The sequence below is a fragment of the Asterias rubens genome, chromosome 3 (genome assembly GCF_902459465.1).
Source record: "Asterias rubens chromosome 3, eAstRub1.3, whole genome shotgun sequence".
NCBI lineage: Eukaryota > Metazoa > Echinodermata > Asteroidea > Forcipulatida > Asteriidae > Asterias > Asterias rubens.
In genome coordinates this window covers 13,158,204-13,172,448 of record NC_047064.1, presented here as the reverse complement: position 1 = coordinate 13,172,448, position 14,245 = coordinate 13,158,204, and the positions used below count along the sequence as shown (strand labels likewise).

At 37.2% G+C, this 14,245-nt stretch overlaps 1 protein-coding gene across 1 annotated transcript in view; it reads left to right on the top strand.

Moving 5' to 3' along the window:
* The first annotated feature begins 279 nt into the window (after positions 1–279).
* LOC117287884 (ras-related protein Rab-27A-like) overlaps positions 280–14,245 on the top strand; it is a 36,723-nt gene continuing 22,757 nt past the window's right edge. The window contains exon 1 of the mRNA XM_033768479.1: positions 280–512. The gene's annotated coding sequence lies outside the window, so the exon portion shown is untranslated. The remainder of the gene's footprint in view (positions 513–14,245) is intronic.

The following is a 14,245-nucleotide window of genomic DNA, read 5'->3' as shown; positions in this document are numbered from 1 at the left end:
ATTTAAATCAACTCATAAAATTATAAGTTGATCGATTATCAACAATTTCGCACTTTTATTATTATTTTTCGTTGGAAAAGGATGTAATAAAACAATTGATTAAACTATTGTAAGCAGCAAACCCCGATCGAGGAGTCGAGAAGGCACTTGCACAACTGGTGCCCTGTTCTTATACTAGACAAACTAACAGGGTAGATTTAGGAACCACGGTAAAAGTAGGAGTGTACCAAAAATTACATGTGTTCGGTGTGCGCAGCATGCAGAGCAGACGTACGTACACATACGTTCACACACGACAGCTAGCTAGCTAGCTATGCATTCACATTTTTATTAAAAAACATGAACACTTAACCATACGGAGTTCAGTTAGTAAACAACAAGACAGATCTCTGCTTGGAAGTTGGATAGTATCTCTTTGAGAATTCCGAAGGTCATGAGCAGATGCAGTCGCATTTGAGGCCTGGTAAAAGGCCATAAAGAGTTACAAGTGGGAGTGCAATTTTTAAGGAGTGGTAAGTTTTACGACAGCTTCGTTTGGAGCATTGGAGTCAACCTGGAATGTTTTTTGGATGCAATTTACAATGTGGACTGATTAGTAATCACTCATGACTTGTGTACAGTCACATATATCCTAATAAATTAAATGAATTGATATCATGCTTTGTTTTTACCCAAAAACTAGAATTTTGGCTGAAATTTTGGAAAGATTTCTGTTTCCTCTACCTCGCCACCACTTTTTTTCACTTCTTGGGGCAATTTTGTTTGCCAATCAAAAGGTATACATATTGACCAGTTCGGGATCATTGACCGGTTCGGGATCACTTAAACTTTGCAATAACCAAATAATTATATCACTTCTCATTATTACCAATTTCTGTTGATAAATGTGAAGATTAACACCCATTAAACCAACAAACCCAAAATAAGGTGCCAAACATCATCAGCAAATAAATTATGGCAATTTTCCTGAAGGTTGTCTGCGAAATTGATCATTTTTAGAATTTTTAGAATTGGTGTGTAATATTAAAATATTAATGTAAAATGATAACAATTTGTAAAAAAAATTCCTGTTAATACTGTGCAGTCATCTTTTTTTTTTGAGGAAACGAAGTTACCAAAATCTTCTTTGGGGGGGGGGGGCAACTTACCCTTGACCAGTTCGGGATCACTCAACCTCAACATCTCATTGCGTCAAATGGTGCCGCACTAACTTACTAAGTAAGGTAAAATCATACTACTGCAGTAGAAAGTTTATTTAGTTAATTTTGAGAAACATTACTTCAACAAATTCTTGTAGATTTTTTTGTGTGTGAGAAAATTAAACTTGGAGGGGTCAATAATGCTTTTGAGGTTCGCTTTACTTTTTCATTTGCCTTTGATGTTTTGTGGTTTTGTTTACTGGGTTTTTGCGCTGCTATTGAAGACACTTGCATGATATTCACGAAAGAAAGGAAGTCGAAGTCCATGCCAACACACCTCTGAAGTTTCGTGTCCTTTAGAGAAACAGTTTTATGAATGGGAGACTGGGTTTGCAATAAAGGGCACTCTACTGATTCAGAATAGATTCAACTGATCCTGAACTGGTCAATAAAGGTGACGATACTTTTCTCAAAGCCTCTTCAAAAGAACTAATCTTTTTTTGTCAGTGAATACTTGGTGAGTTTTATGTCATGTTTAGGTAAACTGATAAACTTTTTTGTTTAAGATATCAAAGAGATTGTAACAAAAACCGATGTGAATTCAAAAAGTGATCCAGAACTGGTCAAACGACTGTAATACCTCATATTTTGTGGTTGCCTTTTTTGAGTAAATTTATAATTTAGTTAGGTTTGAAAAAGTAGAACTGGGAAAGTTTCTGTATCTGCCACAACTTTTTCATTTGTAATGAAATAAAATACTGTAGGCCTGGTGAATGTCGATCACTTTGTACCCTAGCCCCACTTGTGTGGCCAAGGATAGCTATCCTTGGCCACATAAGTGGGGCTATTTGTACCCAAGTCACTTCGTACCCAAGCTACTTCGTACCCAAGCCACTTCGTACCCAAGTCACTTCGTACCCAAGTCACTTCGTACCCAAGCCACTTCGTACCCAAGCCACTTCGTACCCAAGTCACTTCGTACCCAAGCTACTTCGTACCCAAGCAACTTCGTACCCAAGTCACTTCGTACCCAAGCCACTTCGTACCCAAGTCAATTCGTACCCAAGCCACTTCGTACCCAAGCCACTTCATACCCAAGTCACTCGTACCCAAGTCACGTCAGACGTGAATGAAGGAAACGATTTGAAACAAACCTTCGTGTTTTTTTTTTTAACCAAAGTTTGGGATTCGTTTTTGTTATCAGCACTGGTTATCAGTAAATAAAACATTCACTTTTTAGGAGTAATTTAGGAGGAAAAGCTTGTGTAAAGTATGCCCTTAATGCGTGCCATTCTTCGTCGGACAAGTCAAAAACGGAGCCCATGGCTCCATGAGAAAATCGCGTCAAAGTGAAGAACTTAAATAATTCACCAATAATAATAACAACTGGACACTTTTTTTTACAAAGGTATAGTGAGGAACATTTAATTACCATGAAATATAATCAGTGTCAATGTTCACATGAAAGAAAGTAATAATAAAGCCGGCCACTTCTGCCAGAGTCAGACAATTGGGATACGAAGTGACTCGGGTACGAAGTGACTCAGGTACGAAATGACTCGGGTACGAAATGACTCGGGTACGAAGTGACTTGGGTACGACAATTGGGTATCATTGGGTACAAAGTTACTGGCATTGGGCCTAGTAGGCCTAGTATTTAATTTTCTCTTATTGTAAAAAAGAGTGAAAATGTGTTGGCAAGATGGAACGTTTTTCAAAAAGTGTGATTGTATTCTAGTGATGGTCGATGAAGTGTGTTATAATTGTTAATAATTGTTTGTTGCGAGTCTGGGTTGGATGGGCTTTTATTTTGTTTGAATGCTTCTCATAAATAGGATTGCAAGTGTTTAAATGTCAACAGCAAGAGTTGGTATTTTCTAACTCTCTCAGCTAAGCTTATTAGTGATTTAAAACAGTTTTGGCATAAATATTCGAGCCCTGTCACTGCCTACTTTAGGCACATTTGTATGTTTGCAGCACAAACATGCCTTGTGCGTAAATATAGTACAATAGACCGATTGCGCTCCGTGCGTCACATGACCTATAGTGGGTATTGGATGTAAACAAACACGGCGTACTGGATAAACGTGCGTTAAAAAGACATGATAACTGTTGCAATTTGTGCCTCAAAAAATAATTGTACATTCTCGGAATCACTAAAGAATATTTTGGAGTTTGTAACATGAGACCTTACCGGTGGCTGAACAATGCCAGTAATGGGTAAACACAGTTCCACCAAATAGGAAATTCCAAGAGAATGTTCACACGATGTCAAGTGTTTGTGCCGGAAAGTGTGGTTTATTTTGCCCTCATTGTTATGATTTTGCTGCCAATACTTTTAATAAAAATTCAATTAAGAAGCTGCAATCTCTTTATTTTCACCCTCAAAATATTTGATTAGAAGGGGTAGCTGTCAGCTACGAGTCGGACAACTTTGCTATCTCCCTTGTCACAGCCCAACTTCATGCCGTGCACAGCACAAAGTCCATGGCATGTGAGCTCGCTCGACCCCGGTAATTTACATAGTCTAACCATACTCTCAAAAGAAACCTCTTTTGTAGTAGAAATCTGGGAACATCAAACAGCAATGAGATTTAAATCAACATCACAATATTCACCGTTATAAAAATGGTTCCGTTTTTAGTTAAAAAGTGTTATTTATTGAAAATACAGCCCATTATGGTTCATCGGTACAAGTTTTCCCATGTCTTTCCTGTGTAGCTGTGTTTTTCTATACCCACTTTGTAGGTCACGTGATCACATGTAAACATTGGTAGCGCAATCGGTCTATTAATGTACAATGTGTCTCAAATGTGTAGTGCAATGTACAATGTGTGTCGCATCACTAATATGGAGAGGGGACAGTCCTTTTTAAATTTTAATTCGTAACATGATCCATGTAGATCAATATCAGAACGAGATCTCGGATTCTCGGTCACATTGTCTGTTTTCCTACTCATGATGTGTTTTTTTTCCTGAAGTTGCATTTCTCCCGCTCCCAAGTAGAAAATGCTTAAGGGCCAGTGAATAGAGGACTCTAGTTTCTAGCCCCAAACCTGTGTTCGCATTTTATACTGGTTTAATTCAGTGTACAAAATGTTTGTGTGGGAATGAATTCTGAGATCACGGCTGAATTTGCTTCTGGGGAGGATAGGGTTTTTGTTATTTTTTAGTAGAGACTCGAGAGCTGTTATTATTTCAATGATACAAATAAATGTAGATACAGTATGTATGTGGGCCCGCGAAGCAACATAAACTTTTAAGGGGCGTATATAATTTCATAAATAATTCTATTCTACATTTAAATGGAAATAGTCTTTTTATAGCTTTAATTAGCAAATTGATGTAGCTTTGGTTTTAAAAAGGTGTCCATGTTTTTGATATGTGGCCAAAAATCTGAAGCAAGTAATATGTCCATGCGGGAAAATAGTCCATGCTGGAAGAATATCCATAAATGTATCATTGAATGTACAATCTGAGAAGTGTGCACAAAATGAATGTTGCATGCTTTTACACATAAAAATAAAGTTTTGAGTTAAGCATTTTGTGTCTTTAAAAGTCAATTAAGTGAGCGCTTGGAAAGTTTTTTTCTGCTGAAGATAACTTGTGGTCTCTGCCAATGCTAATACATTTCTTCATTATTTCTTTGAGTTGTGGCAATTTATATTTTTCTTTGCTGCTTACCAATAATTTGATATTTGTTATCAAGATTAAAACAAAAATTGCATCTTGCTGAGAACAATGATTGAAAATGATACAATTCAGTGCACCTTCTTTAAGTTTCAGTGGTATTCGTTGACATGAAAGCGTGTTCAGTATTACTGACACCATGGTAAGCTGCATACAAGTTGTCCCTATAGAAACGTAGAGGAATTCTAACTTTAAAAGCGGTTACATTTATAACCAAGTGTAACTCACAAACTGACCGATTTGGACCTTCATTACAATTAAGCCAAAACCTAGGATGCAATCTAAGTCCACTCAAACTTGCCTGATCCTCAGTAATGTACAATGAAAATGGAATACAACCTTTGATGCCTCTGGATTCCACATAGTTCCTTTTCTTGCAACAATAGAGTGATTTTCTGGAATTAGAGATTAAAGTGTACTAAATACCCCCCCCCCCCACCCCCCAAGATGTACATCAGAAGAAAGTAACTTTCTTTCTACGTAATTGTCCTCTGTTTGGGTGAAATGAAGTGCCGCCGCCTTGGTCCAGTGTTGAGAATGCGGGATTTGCAATCCCAAGGCTAATTGCTGATTTCACAGATTACTAGAATTATAAATAAGTGCATGAAAAAAGTTTGTACATTGTAATGTACAGTCATCTAGTTGTACTATCACAACTTCTTGATTCATAATCATACACTTTTAAAACCAATGTTCAGGCCTGTATGCTTCGTTTTTGAAAGGGTAAGGGCACCAAGGCATTTTCTCTTTGGCAAAGGGCACCCTATGAGGGAATTGTAAATTTCTACTGGAGCATTTCAAGGGCACCAAGGCAATGACAAGGGGCAACGGAGGCAATCGCCTCCGTTGCCTCCGTGAAGTATCAGGCCTGAATGTTTGTATGAGAGAGAGATTGGCTTTTGCCAGCTTGCTCACTTAGTGTTTAATGTATATATCCCCTCTTGGAAGATTGCTGAGATCCCTTTTTATTATTATTATTATTATTACTGGTTTATTGTAAAAACATCTGCTTGTCGCAGTCCAGAGACTGAATTAAAATACAGATTTACATTATTACATGAATATAAACATTTTAAAAAGCAGAGAGAAAATTTATACACAAGAAAAATTGAAAAATTAAGAGCAAAGTCAAAAGAGACGTCATGAGAACTAAAATTAGATAAAACAAAAACAATAAATATTTAACAAGCACACTTAACTAACAAACCCAACAGCAGCCCGACAGACATACCCCCCCCCCCCCGCCAACAGACACCACAACAAACACCCCAACAAACAAACAAACGAACAAACAACCAATCAAACACCCCAACAAACAAACAAACAAACAAACAAACGAACGAACGAACGAACGAACGAACGAACGAACGACAGGAAGATCATCTAAACAAGCTCACTGGCGTTTGTTTGACCTTTTATCTGGTCATCCAATGTGGCACAACATTTTTTAAACACAAAAGGCACTTCCCGGTATGCATCCAGAGAAAAATTGGTACGTTAGGCCAAACACGCCATGCAGCAATAACTGGTTAATCAAAATCCACTCAAAGGAATGAAAAAGCCAGGGGCTGAAATTATTTGGATCAGATGTACATGTATGTCGTAATGGATTAGACTCCCATAAAAATTGTTTTAAATGCAAGACCTCAAAGCAGCCTTTGCAATGTATGCAGCACAGATTGTATACAATTCAATGGTTACAATACAAATCATCCAGAAAAATGCTAGGCCCTGTCTGATTTGATTATTCTCGGACGGGGGTGTTGTGTTTTGTAATTTATTATTATTATTTTTTTTCGAGGTGTGGTCATTATCGACCGTAAAACACCTCCACGTGACGCGATCTCCACCAATAGAAATAGCGAAACTATCTGAGGTATTTATGAGTACTATTTTAAACATGTTCAAGGGGGCTCGCTGATAAAAATAAAGCACATTTGTCTGGGTCACTATCAAGGTATGTATCCATAACCCTAATAGCTTTAATGGAGATCTCTCAACTAAAGGTAATTTTGAAACCAATTCTTTGGAATGCGTTCAACTGTGCAGCTTCCACCAAATGTAAATTTGTTCACTAGGTGTGTTAATCTGAATTGAAGAACAGTTATTTGTTTTTAACGGTACATGTACGTATAAATACTGAGAAGCGCTGCAGCTGTTGATGTTGAGAAAGGATTACCTTTGAAGTAATTATTTGGAAAAATACCCCATACTTTTTGAGTCCTGTGAAAAAATGTCACAGGCATATTTACTCGGGTTGGATTCGAACCCACGACCCTTGCAATTCTAGAGCAGTGTCTTAATAATAATAATAATAACATAGGTATTACCAACTAGACTACTGAGATTGCCTGGTAGTTAGATGCAGTTCCAATCCTATGTTTTGGCAGCGGGTACCGCAATTATATTAATGTTAAGTCAGAGAATTGGAAACATTTATAAACATCTCAGTTTGTTAATACTTCGACCAAATGCAGTTGGTATTCAACACTGATGACAGTCTTTTGATATTTTCAACTTTTTCTTTGATTGTATGATTAAACCTTTCTTATAACTTTACGTTTAAATCAGCATGCTCTTGCAGGGTTCTCCTTAATTTTTTTCCCAAAACTGGACCCAAATTTGTTTGGCAAAAGCACGCTAAATTGAACCAAGGTCTTCAGAATGTTTTCTTCAACATGGTTTGTCTTGGTTTTAAAAGACTACTTTGCAATCACCTTGTGGTCTCTTGATTTTTGTCAATGACATTTTTTATTTAATTTTATTTTTAGTGTTGCGTATCGGCCGAAATCTGCACGTATCTGTCGGATATGCTAGGTTGCGCATGTGGAGAGACCTGCGTTGAATCATGCCAAGTGTCTAAATGAAGTTATGTAGCCCGGCTAATACATTTGAGAACAAACATCGTATGGGTCATGTGCGTATTCAGCCAGTTACGTACTACTGAAAGAGGCTCAGGGTTTTTATTGATTCTTGTCTTGACAAGTAAACGTAAAGGTCACAGGCCAAGTACATAATTGAGCTGTCACTGGGGAGTGAGGACAAGTGTACCCATCGGCTTCCAGAGTTGTTGTTGAGTCTATTGGATTATTAGTCATTTGATTATTTTTGATTTTTTCTTACACACATTGACACATGATAATATGCATATTGGTGTGTTTTGGCTGTCTATGAATTAACAAGCACAGACTGTATGCTGCACTTCATGACGTCTTTCTCTGCCACCGTATGCACAAATCATTCAAGCGTACACAGTGTAGTTATTCCCTTTAGTTTCACAGATCACATGCCCTTAAATTTTAAAGTTTAAAGGCAAGATCAGGATCATACTTTGGTGAATGATCCCAATGAGAAATTGTGTAATTTTTATCTAAAAGCCTATAGGCCTACCTGTCTAATTGAATAGTACAGTATAAAAGATTGTAATGAAGTACAAATATGTCCCTACTGATTAATCAATTTTTCTACATATTTGACATTCTTGAGCCATAATTAGCATAGACAGATAGAGTTCTAAGCTACCACAAAAGTTCATTTTGTAAAATAAATTTTTAATCACGTAGTACATTATAATGTACTGGTACCTAAACAAATGATGTACCCCCCCCAAGGCTTTTATGCACAGTAGTTTGTACTGAAGCCCTTTACATGTAGGTCATGTCACATTTCTCTTTCATATCGGGCCAGAAAATACATAATAACAGACACACTAAATAAAAACAGGGGAAATACATAAATGTGTAAAAAAGGCAGATAGAAAGTAGGATGCCCGTCGAGCCTTTGTCGAGCCTTTCAAATCGCATGCTATAATAATGTAAATAGTTGTACTGTTTTCATGTACAACTGTAATTGTTTACCACTGTAAGTGGGATCAATAATAAATAAACAAATCAATACTTATCATAGCAAAATACAATACATGAAGTTCACCAAAGCAAGCACATTAAGAAGAGCATTTTAAAAGCATCTGTTTGGAGAGAAATTTACATTTAAATTAAATATGACTTCTGTTCTTATAAAAATTGCACAGTAATTTTATACACAGGGAGTATTGATACTGCAATGTACTGCGTGTATCCCAAATCAAAACTTAACCTGTGAAATTTGGGCTCAATTGGTCATCTAAATTGCAAGAAACGAATGAAAGAAAAAAAAAACCTTTTTCATAGAATTGTGTGCTTTCACTCAGATGCATGAGAAAGGTTTATATTTATAAGTAGGATTTGAAACTTTGCATGGTGGAAATAAAATATGCGGTAACACCATGTAATGACTATCTCTAAATGAGTTGGGGGGGGTTCTGAAAAGAATCGTTGGATTAACTCGACGTTTCGATCAGTACGCTCATAACCTCGGTATGTTTTGTACACATTATGTCCACATAGTGTTTCAACTCCATACGTTTTATGGGGACCTAAAACAATCAAACGGTTCCAAAAAGCCACACCATTCTTTGCCTTTAAAACAATTTCCAACAAATATCAAAATTTTTCAAGATTGATAAACTCTGAACGGCCCCTAAACTAAGATGTACCTCAGCAGCTCATCTCTGGAGTGCTGCATCCCTCAAGGGGCAATGGGGAAAGATCCCCAAATGGATTTGAAGAAGATTTGACTGAGTAGAGTCAACAAGAATGGCTGGAGGCAGTCTGGTGTCCTATTACTCAAAAGGGATCTTATTGACGTTGCTGTCACATTTTGAGGTTTTTCTTTTTTTAGGCTGTCTAAAAGAATTTGAGTCAAGTCTGAGTTTCCATATCCAGACTATACACGATGGCGTCTAGTTGCGTTTGTTATTGCTTTCTTATGCCTAAAAAGAAAAACAGTTTCAATAGCCCTTATGACATGTGCTGATGCGCGCATGATCAGCACGTTAAGGATTCTGTATGACCATGACAACCGAGATACCGGCAACCATCATGGCGCCCTGCTTTTTGAGCAATGCAGTACACAACTATACATGTACCTTGCATGTAATGTACTTCTAAATATTATTTATGCGTACTAGCATAGCGTCTGTTCTCTGTTTTCCAAGATATATTGCGGTATATTTACAAATACTCTTGTAAGTGGTGCAAACGGAGGACAACCCTTTGTTCTCCCATTGTTTGGAGTTGTTTTGGTGCAAACGGAGGACAACCCTTTGTTCTCCCATTGTTTGGAGTTGTTTAGCATTGCTATGGTTTTGTTCACGAAAACTAAATGAGGACTGTCCCCAGTTAGTATGCCGTTGTCCCGGATCCCTTTTGTTAAAGTCCTCGGTATGTTTTGTACACATTATGTCCACATAGTGTTTCAACTCCATACATTTTATGGGGACCTCTTTTTTTCTCAGGTCCACACTTTGTACATACGTGTAGCATTAAAACACACTGCATACACTTCCCATGTACATTGTATGTACTGCAGGCATATTTCTTCCTCGTTTATGTACATTTACATGTTAGCATCATCAAAGTCTTAATGGATGCAGGAAAAGGCCCTGATATTACATTATAAAATGAGACTGGCAAACGAGTCTGAATCAATTAAGCAACAGATTCGTCCATAGCTCACATTAGTGCCTGCTGCAAATTAAATTAGCCAGCGGCTACATGTCCTTTGTGTCAGACTAGTCTTTTGATTCTAATCAAATGTTGTTAAAACTCCAGACTGATCAAGGATGACACAGAAATTGCAGTCACTGTGTGGACTTGGACAGTCCTCTGTTCTGTAGTGTAAGAATAATCCTATTCTTCAACTGTAAAAAGTAGTGTTTCAAGTCAATACAAGATGTGGACATCTTTAGTTTTCAGGTCCATACTTCGTACAGTATACATGGTACAAAGGAAGCTTTAAAAACACTATGTGTACAATATTTCATCCACATTCAGGGGGAACTTAATGTACATGTACGCTTAGCCCCTGGGTAGAGGAAAAGACCCTAATATTACATTAAAAATGAGACTGGCAAATGAGTTTGAATCAATTAAGCAACAGATTCATACATAGTTCACATTAGTCCCTACTGCAAATTTAGTTAGCCAGCGGCTACATGGCCTTTGTGTCGGACTAGTCTTTTGATTCTAATCAAATGTTCAAAGAAACTCAAAACTGAACAAGGCTAACAACAATTTTTCCTTAAAGGTATTATCTTTTCAAATTCACAGTTATTCCCATACTTCCAGATACTGTACACTTTAGCCAAAACAATAGTTTGTTTAATTAATTATGGAGGCGTCATCTATGGAATTGGTTACGATAACAAATATCAATGTTTAGTTTTAGACTGATTATAAAATTCAATGTGTAGCTATTTTTTTGTTTGAAATATATTTCCCTCTGAAATGAAGTCATACAATTGAGAAAACTGTATTCTAAACACCTAAAAATAAAACCAATCAGCAGATATCAGTTGTTACAAACAAGATGAAGAATGAAGGACAATGTGTTTACTTGTGCATGCTTTTTTCTCCCCACTCACAACAGATTTTAAAAGCCCCACATACTCTCACATTTATTGTTTTTTAGTGTACCACAAACGTATGGTTGATTACACAAAACTTAAACACTGTTTTGGACTGTTTTGTCAGCTTCACAAATTCTGTAAATAAGTTTGTCTCTGCCATCATTATTTTTGTCATGCTTACTAAACTATGTTATGTAGAAAAACAAATCCAAAACATGTTTTATAGTAATGTTTGTCATGCACAATGAACATTCACGTATGCACATGTACGCAAAGAGCTAAACAGTCTACCGACTCTCCCTATTTCTGTATTAAGTTCCCTAAGAATAAACAATTTTTTCCATTTTCTGACATGTCTGATGAACAAAACCTGAAAGTCCCCCCTCATTATGGAAACTTTTTTTCACACCGTGTTTCAGGCATGCAACTCTTCCGCGTCTCGAATTCCGCGTTTATTTTTTTTAAAATATTTTTTTTTTAGCCTAATATATATGCCTGGCAACAGCAGTGTACAACTACAATCATGTAAAATGCTAACAATGCACCTAAGAGCATAAAAAACCTCCAAATTTTCTAGGGTACCATTGTGGGTATCATGTCTCGTGGCGTTTCGGCTGACTCGCTCCGCACTTGCTTTGTGCCTATGAAAATTTTCCTCTTTTTTTTCAATGGGCAGTTGCATGCCTGGTTAGTTTCTAAATCATCCACCAGTACAAAATCTCCCTAATTGCAAGATGCAAATGTAGACAGCTCTTTCTGAGTAAAAAATGAACATGTCACTGGGAATCTACATCTATGAAAATTAAAAAACATTATGCAGAGTCCACAGAAATCTAGAATTCACAGAACATTACATCCATGTTAATAAGCCGTAAACAGTGGAAATTGATCCTTGTATTTACGGTGCTTTTGAGTCCCTAGTGGATTGTAGGAAGATCTCGGAACTGGATTACAGTATTACAGGTTTAACTTGACTGGATTACCAAAGGATAAATGCAGGAAACGGCTTTAAACAAATTTTGTTCTGGGTTCGGCAATGTAAACACTCAGTATCATTAACAAAATGGAAACGGTTTTCAGGCAATTCCACTGGGATTTTTGTATATACATGTATCTTTTTTAACGAGAGGAAAAGCACAGAAAAAAAATGGTGAATACATATTTATACAAATAAATGTTCCCACTCAATGGCCATGAGGAGGGCAATCGGTCCCTATCAAACCTTTCATACACGAGGCGTAAATGTACAGCGTACATGTCCATTACCATCGTGTATTGCAGCTAGGCCCACGCCTTTCTGTAAGTGCTTTTTGCCCTTGTTCAATTAATCACTTTCAGTTCCAATGTGTTGAGCCCCTCTAGTTTTTGAAGGAAGAAAAACAACAAATGATCTCGACGAAAGTAGGTTATGTCTACAAATCCATGGTAACAAGCTCAAGGCACACAATTCAGGACGGGTTTTGGTAATTTCATTATTCGCTTATTTGCTCTGTGGTTGTTGTTTCTGTTGTCGGGTAATTTGGAGACTTGCAATTTGGTTTTTTGTTTTGACAAGGTGTTCATTGTGCAGCTACATGAGCATCATGCTTTTTTTAAACCTTGATTCATGTGGCGCAGCTCCAAGTACTGTTGCTCCTGTTAATAAAGGACGCCATGAAGATGAAAATTACATTTCGTGTTGTTGATTGGACCGTGACCCCAACTGTGGTTTCCCTGACTTGGTTGTTGAAGACCACATTTTAGGGGTTGGAGTTGCAGAAATTAACCAGGCAAATTTAATTTCATTTTATATTTTGTGTGGACATAGAGTCAGTGTTCTCCCAAGCTTGGCCAACCATCTTGATTTTCTCCCATTCAAATCAATGTAATCAACCGTAGAGTTATACAAGATCTAGAGGGAGCACGGTGATGCTGCGTGCACAAACACAACTGTGCCGCAAGGACACGCGCACCATTTTGTAAGATGAGCGCACGCATTGTACATGTACAATGATGTACATTGAAATATAAAACTAACTGGTTTATGATTAACACATGCCAAAGGGTTCAAAACAAAATGTGTACATGAGTAAACTATGCGTACCTTGAATTGTGTGGGTAAAATGAGGCAAGGTTTAGAAAAATGCATTGAACTTTGAAGACATCCATGAAAAAGAACATGGACTGTAAAAAAATGAACCTGAGGCAAATTCTAAAAAAAGTACATTCTGAGAGCGGAGCTTTTAATCGAAGGAAAACCTTTCAGTTCTTTGCCTTTGCCTTTTAGCTACTGCAGGCATGAAGAGTATTCTTGAGAAACTCAGTTACACTTACTTAAACCAGGAACAATGAATTATGAATCATTCAGTTTAAGCTGCATCCCATGAGACCCTATTTAAAGTATGCACGCACACAAATACCACTTGTGACAGTTTATCCATTCTGATTGGCGGAGAGGAGTATCTGTTCTTGTTCGCCAAGAGGAGTATCCATTTTGATTGGCCGAGAGGAGATCATGTGGCCATGTTTATTTGTGTGTATGTAAAGTCAGAGTGTTTAACAAAGCCTGAAATTTCTTGAAATTTCTTTCTTCTGCTTACTCATTGGAGTACTTGAGACAGTATCAATTTGAACGCAAAATTAAAGGAACACTTTGCTTTGGATCGGACGAATTGGTCTATAAAAAACGTTTGTAACCGTTTGTTATGAAATGCATATTATGGTTAGAAAGATATTGTAAAGTAGAATACAATGATCTACACAAATATGCCTCGAAATTGCGTGGTTTTCTTTTTACCTCGTCGACTAACAGGGTCGGCCATTTACGGGAGTCAAAATTTTGACTCCCATAAATGGCCGACCATGATAGTTCGTGACGTAAAAGGAAAACCGTGCAATTTTGAGTGATACTCGTGTGGATCATTATACTCTACTTTCAAAACATCTTTCTAACCATTGCATTTCATAACAAACGGTTTCAAACGCTTTA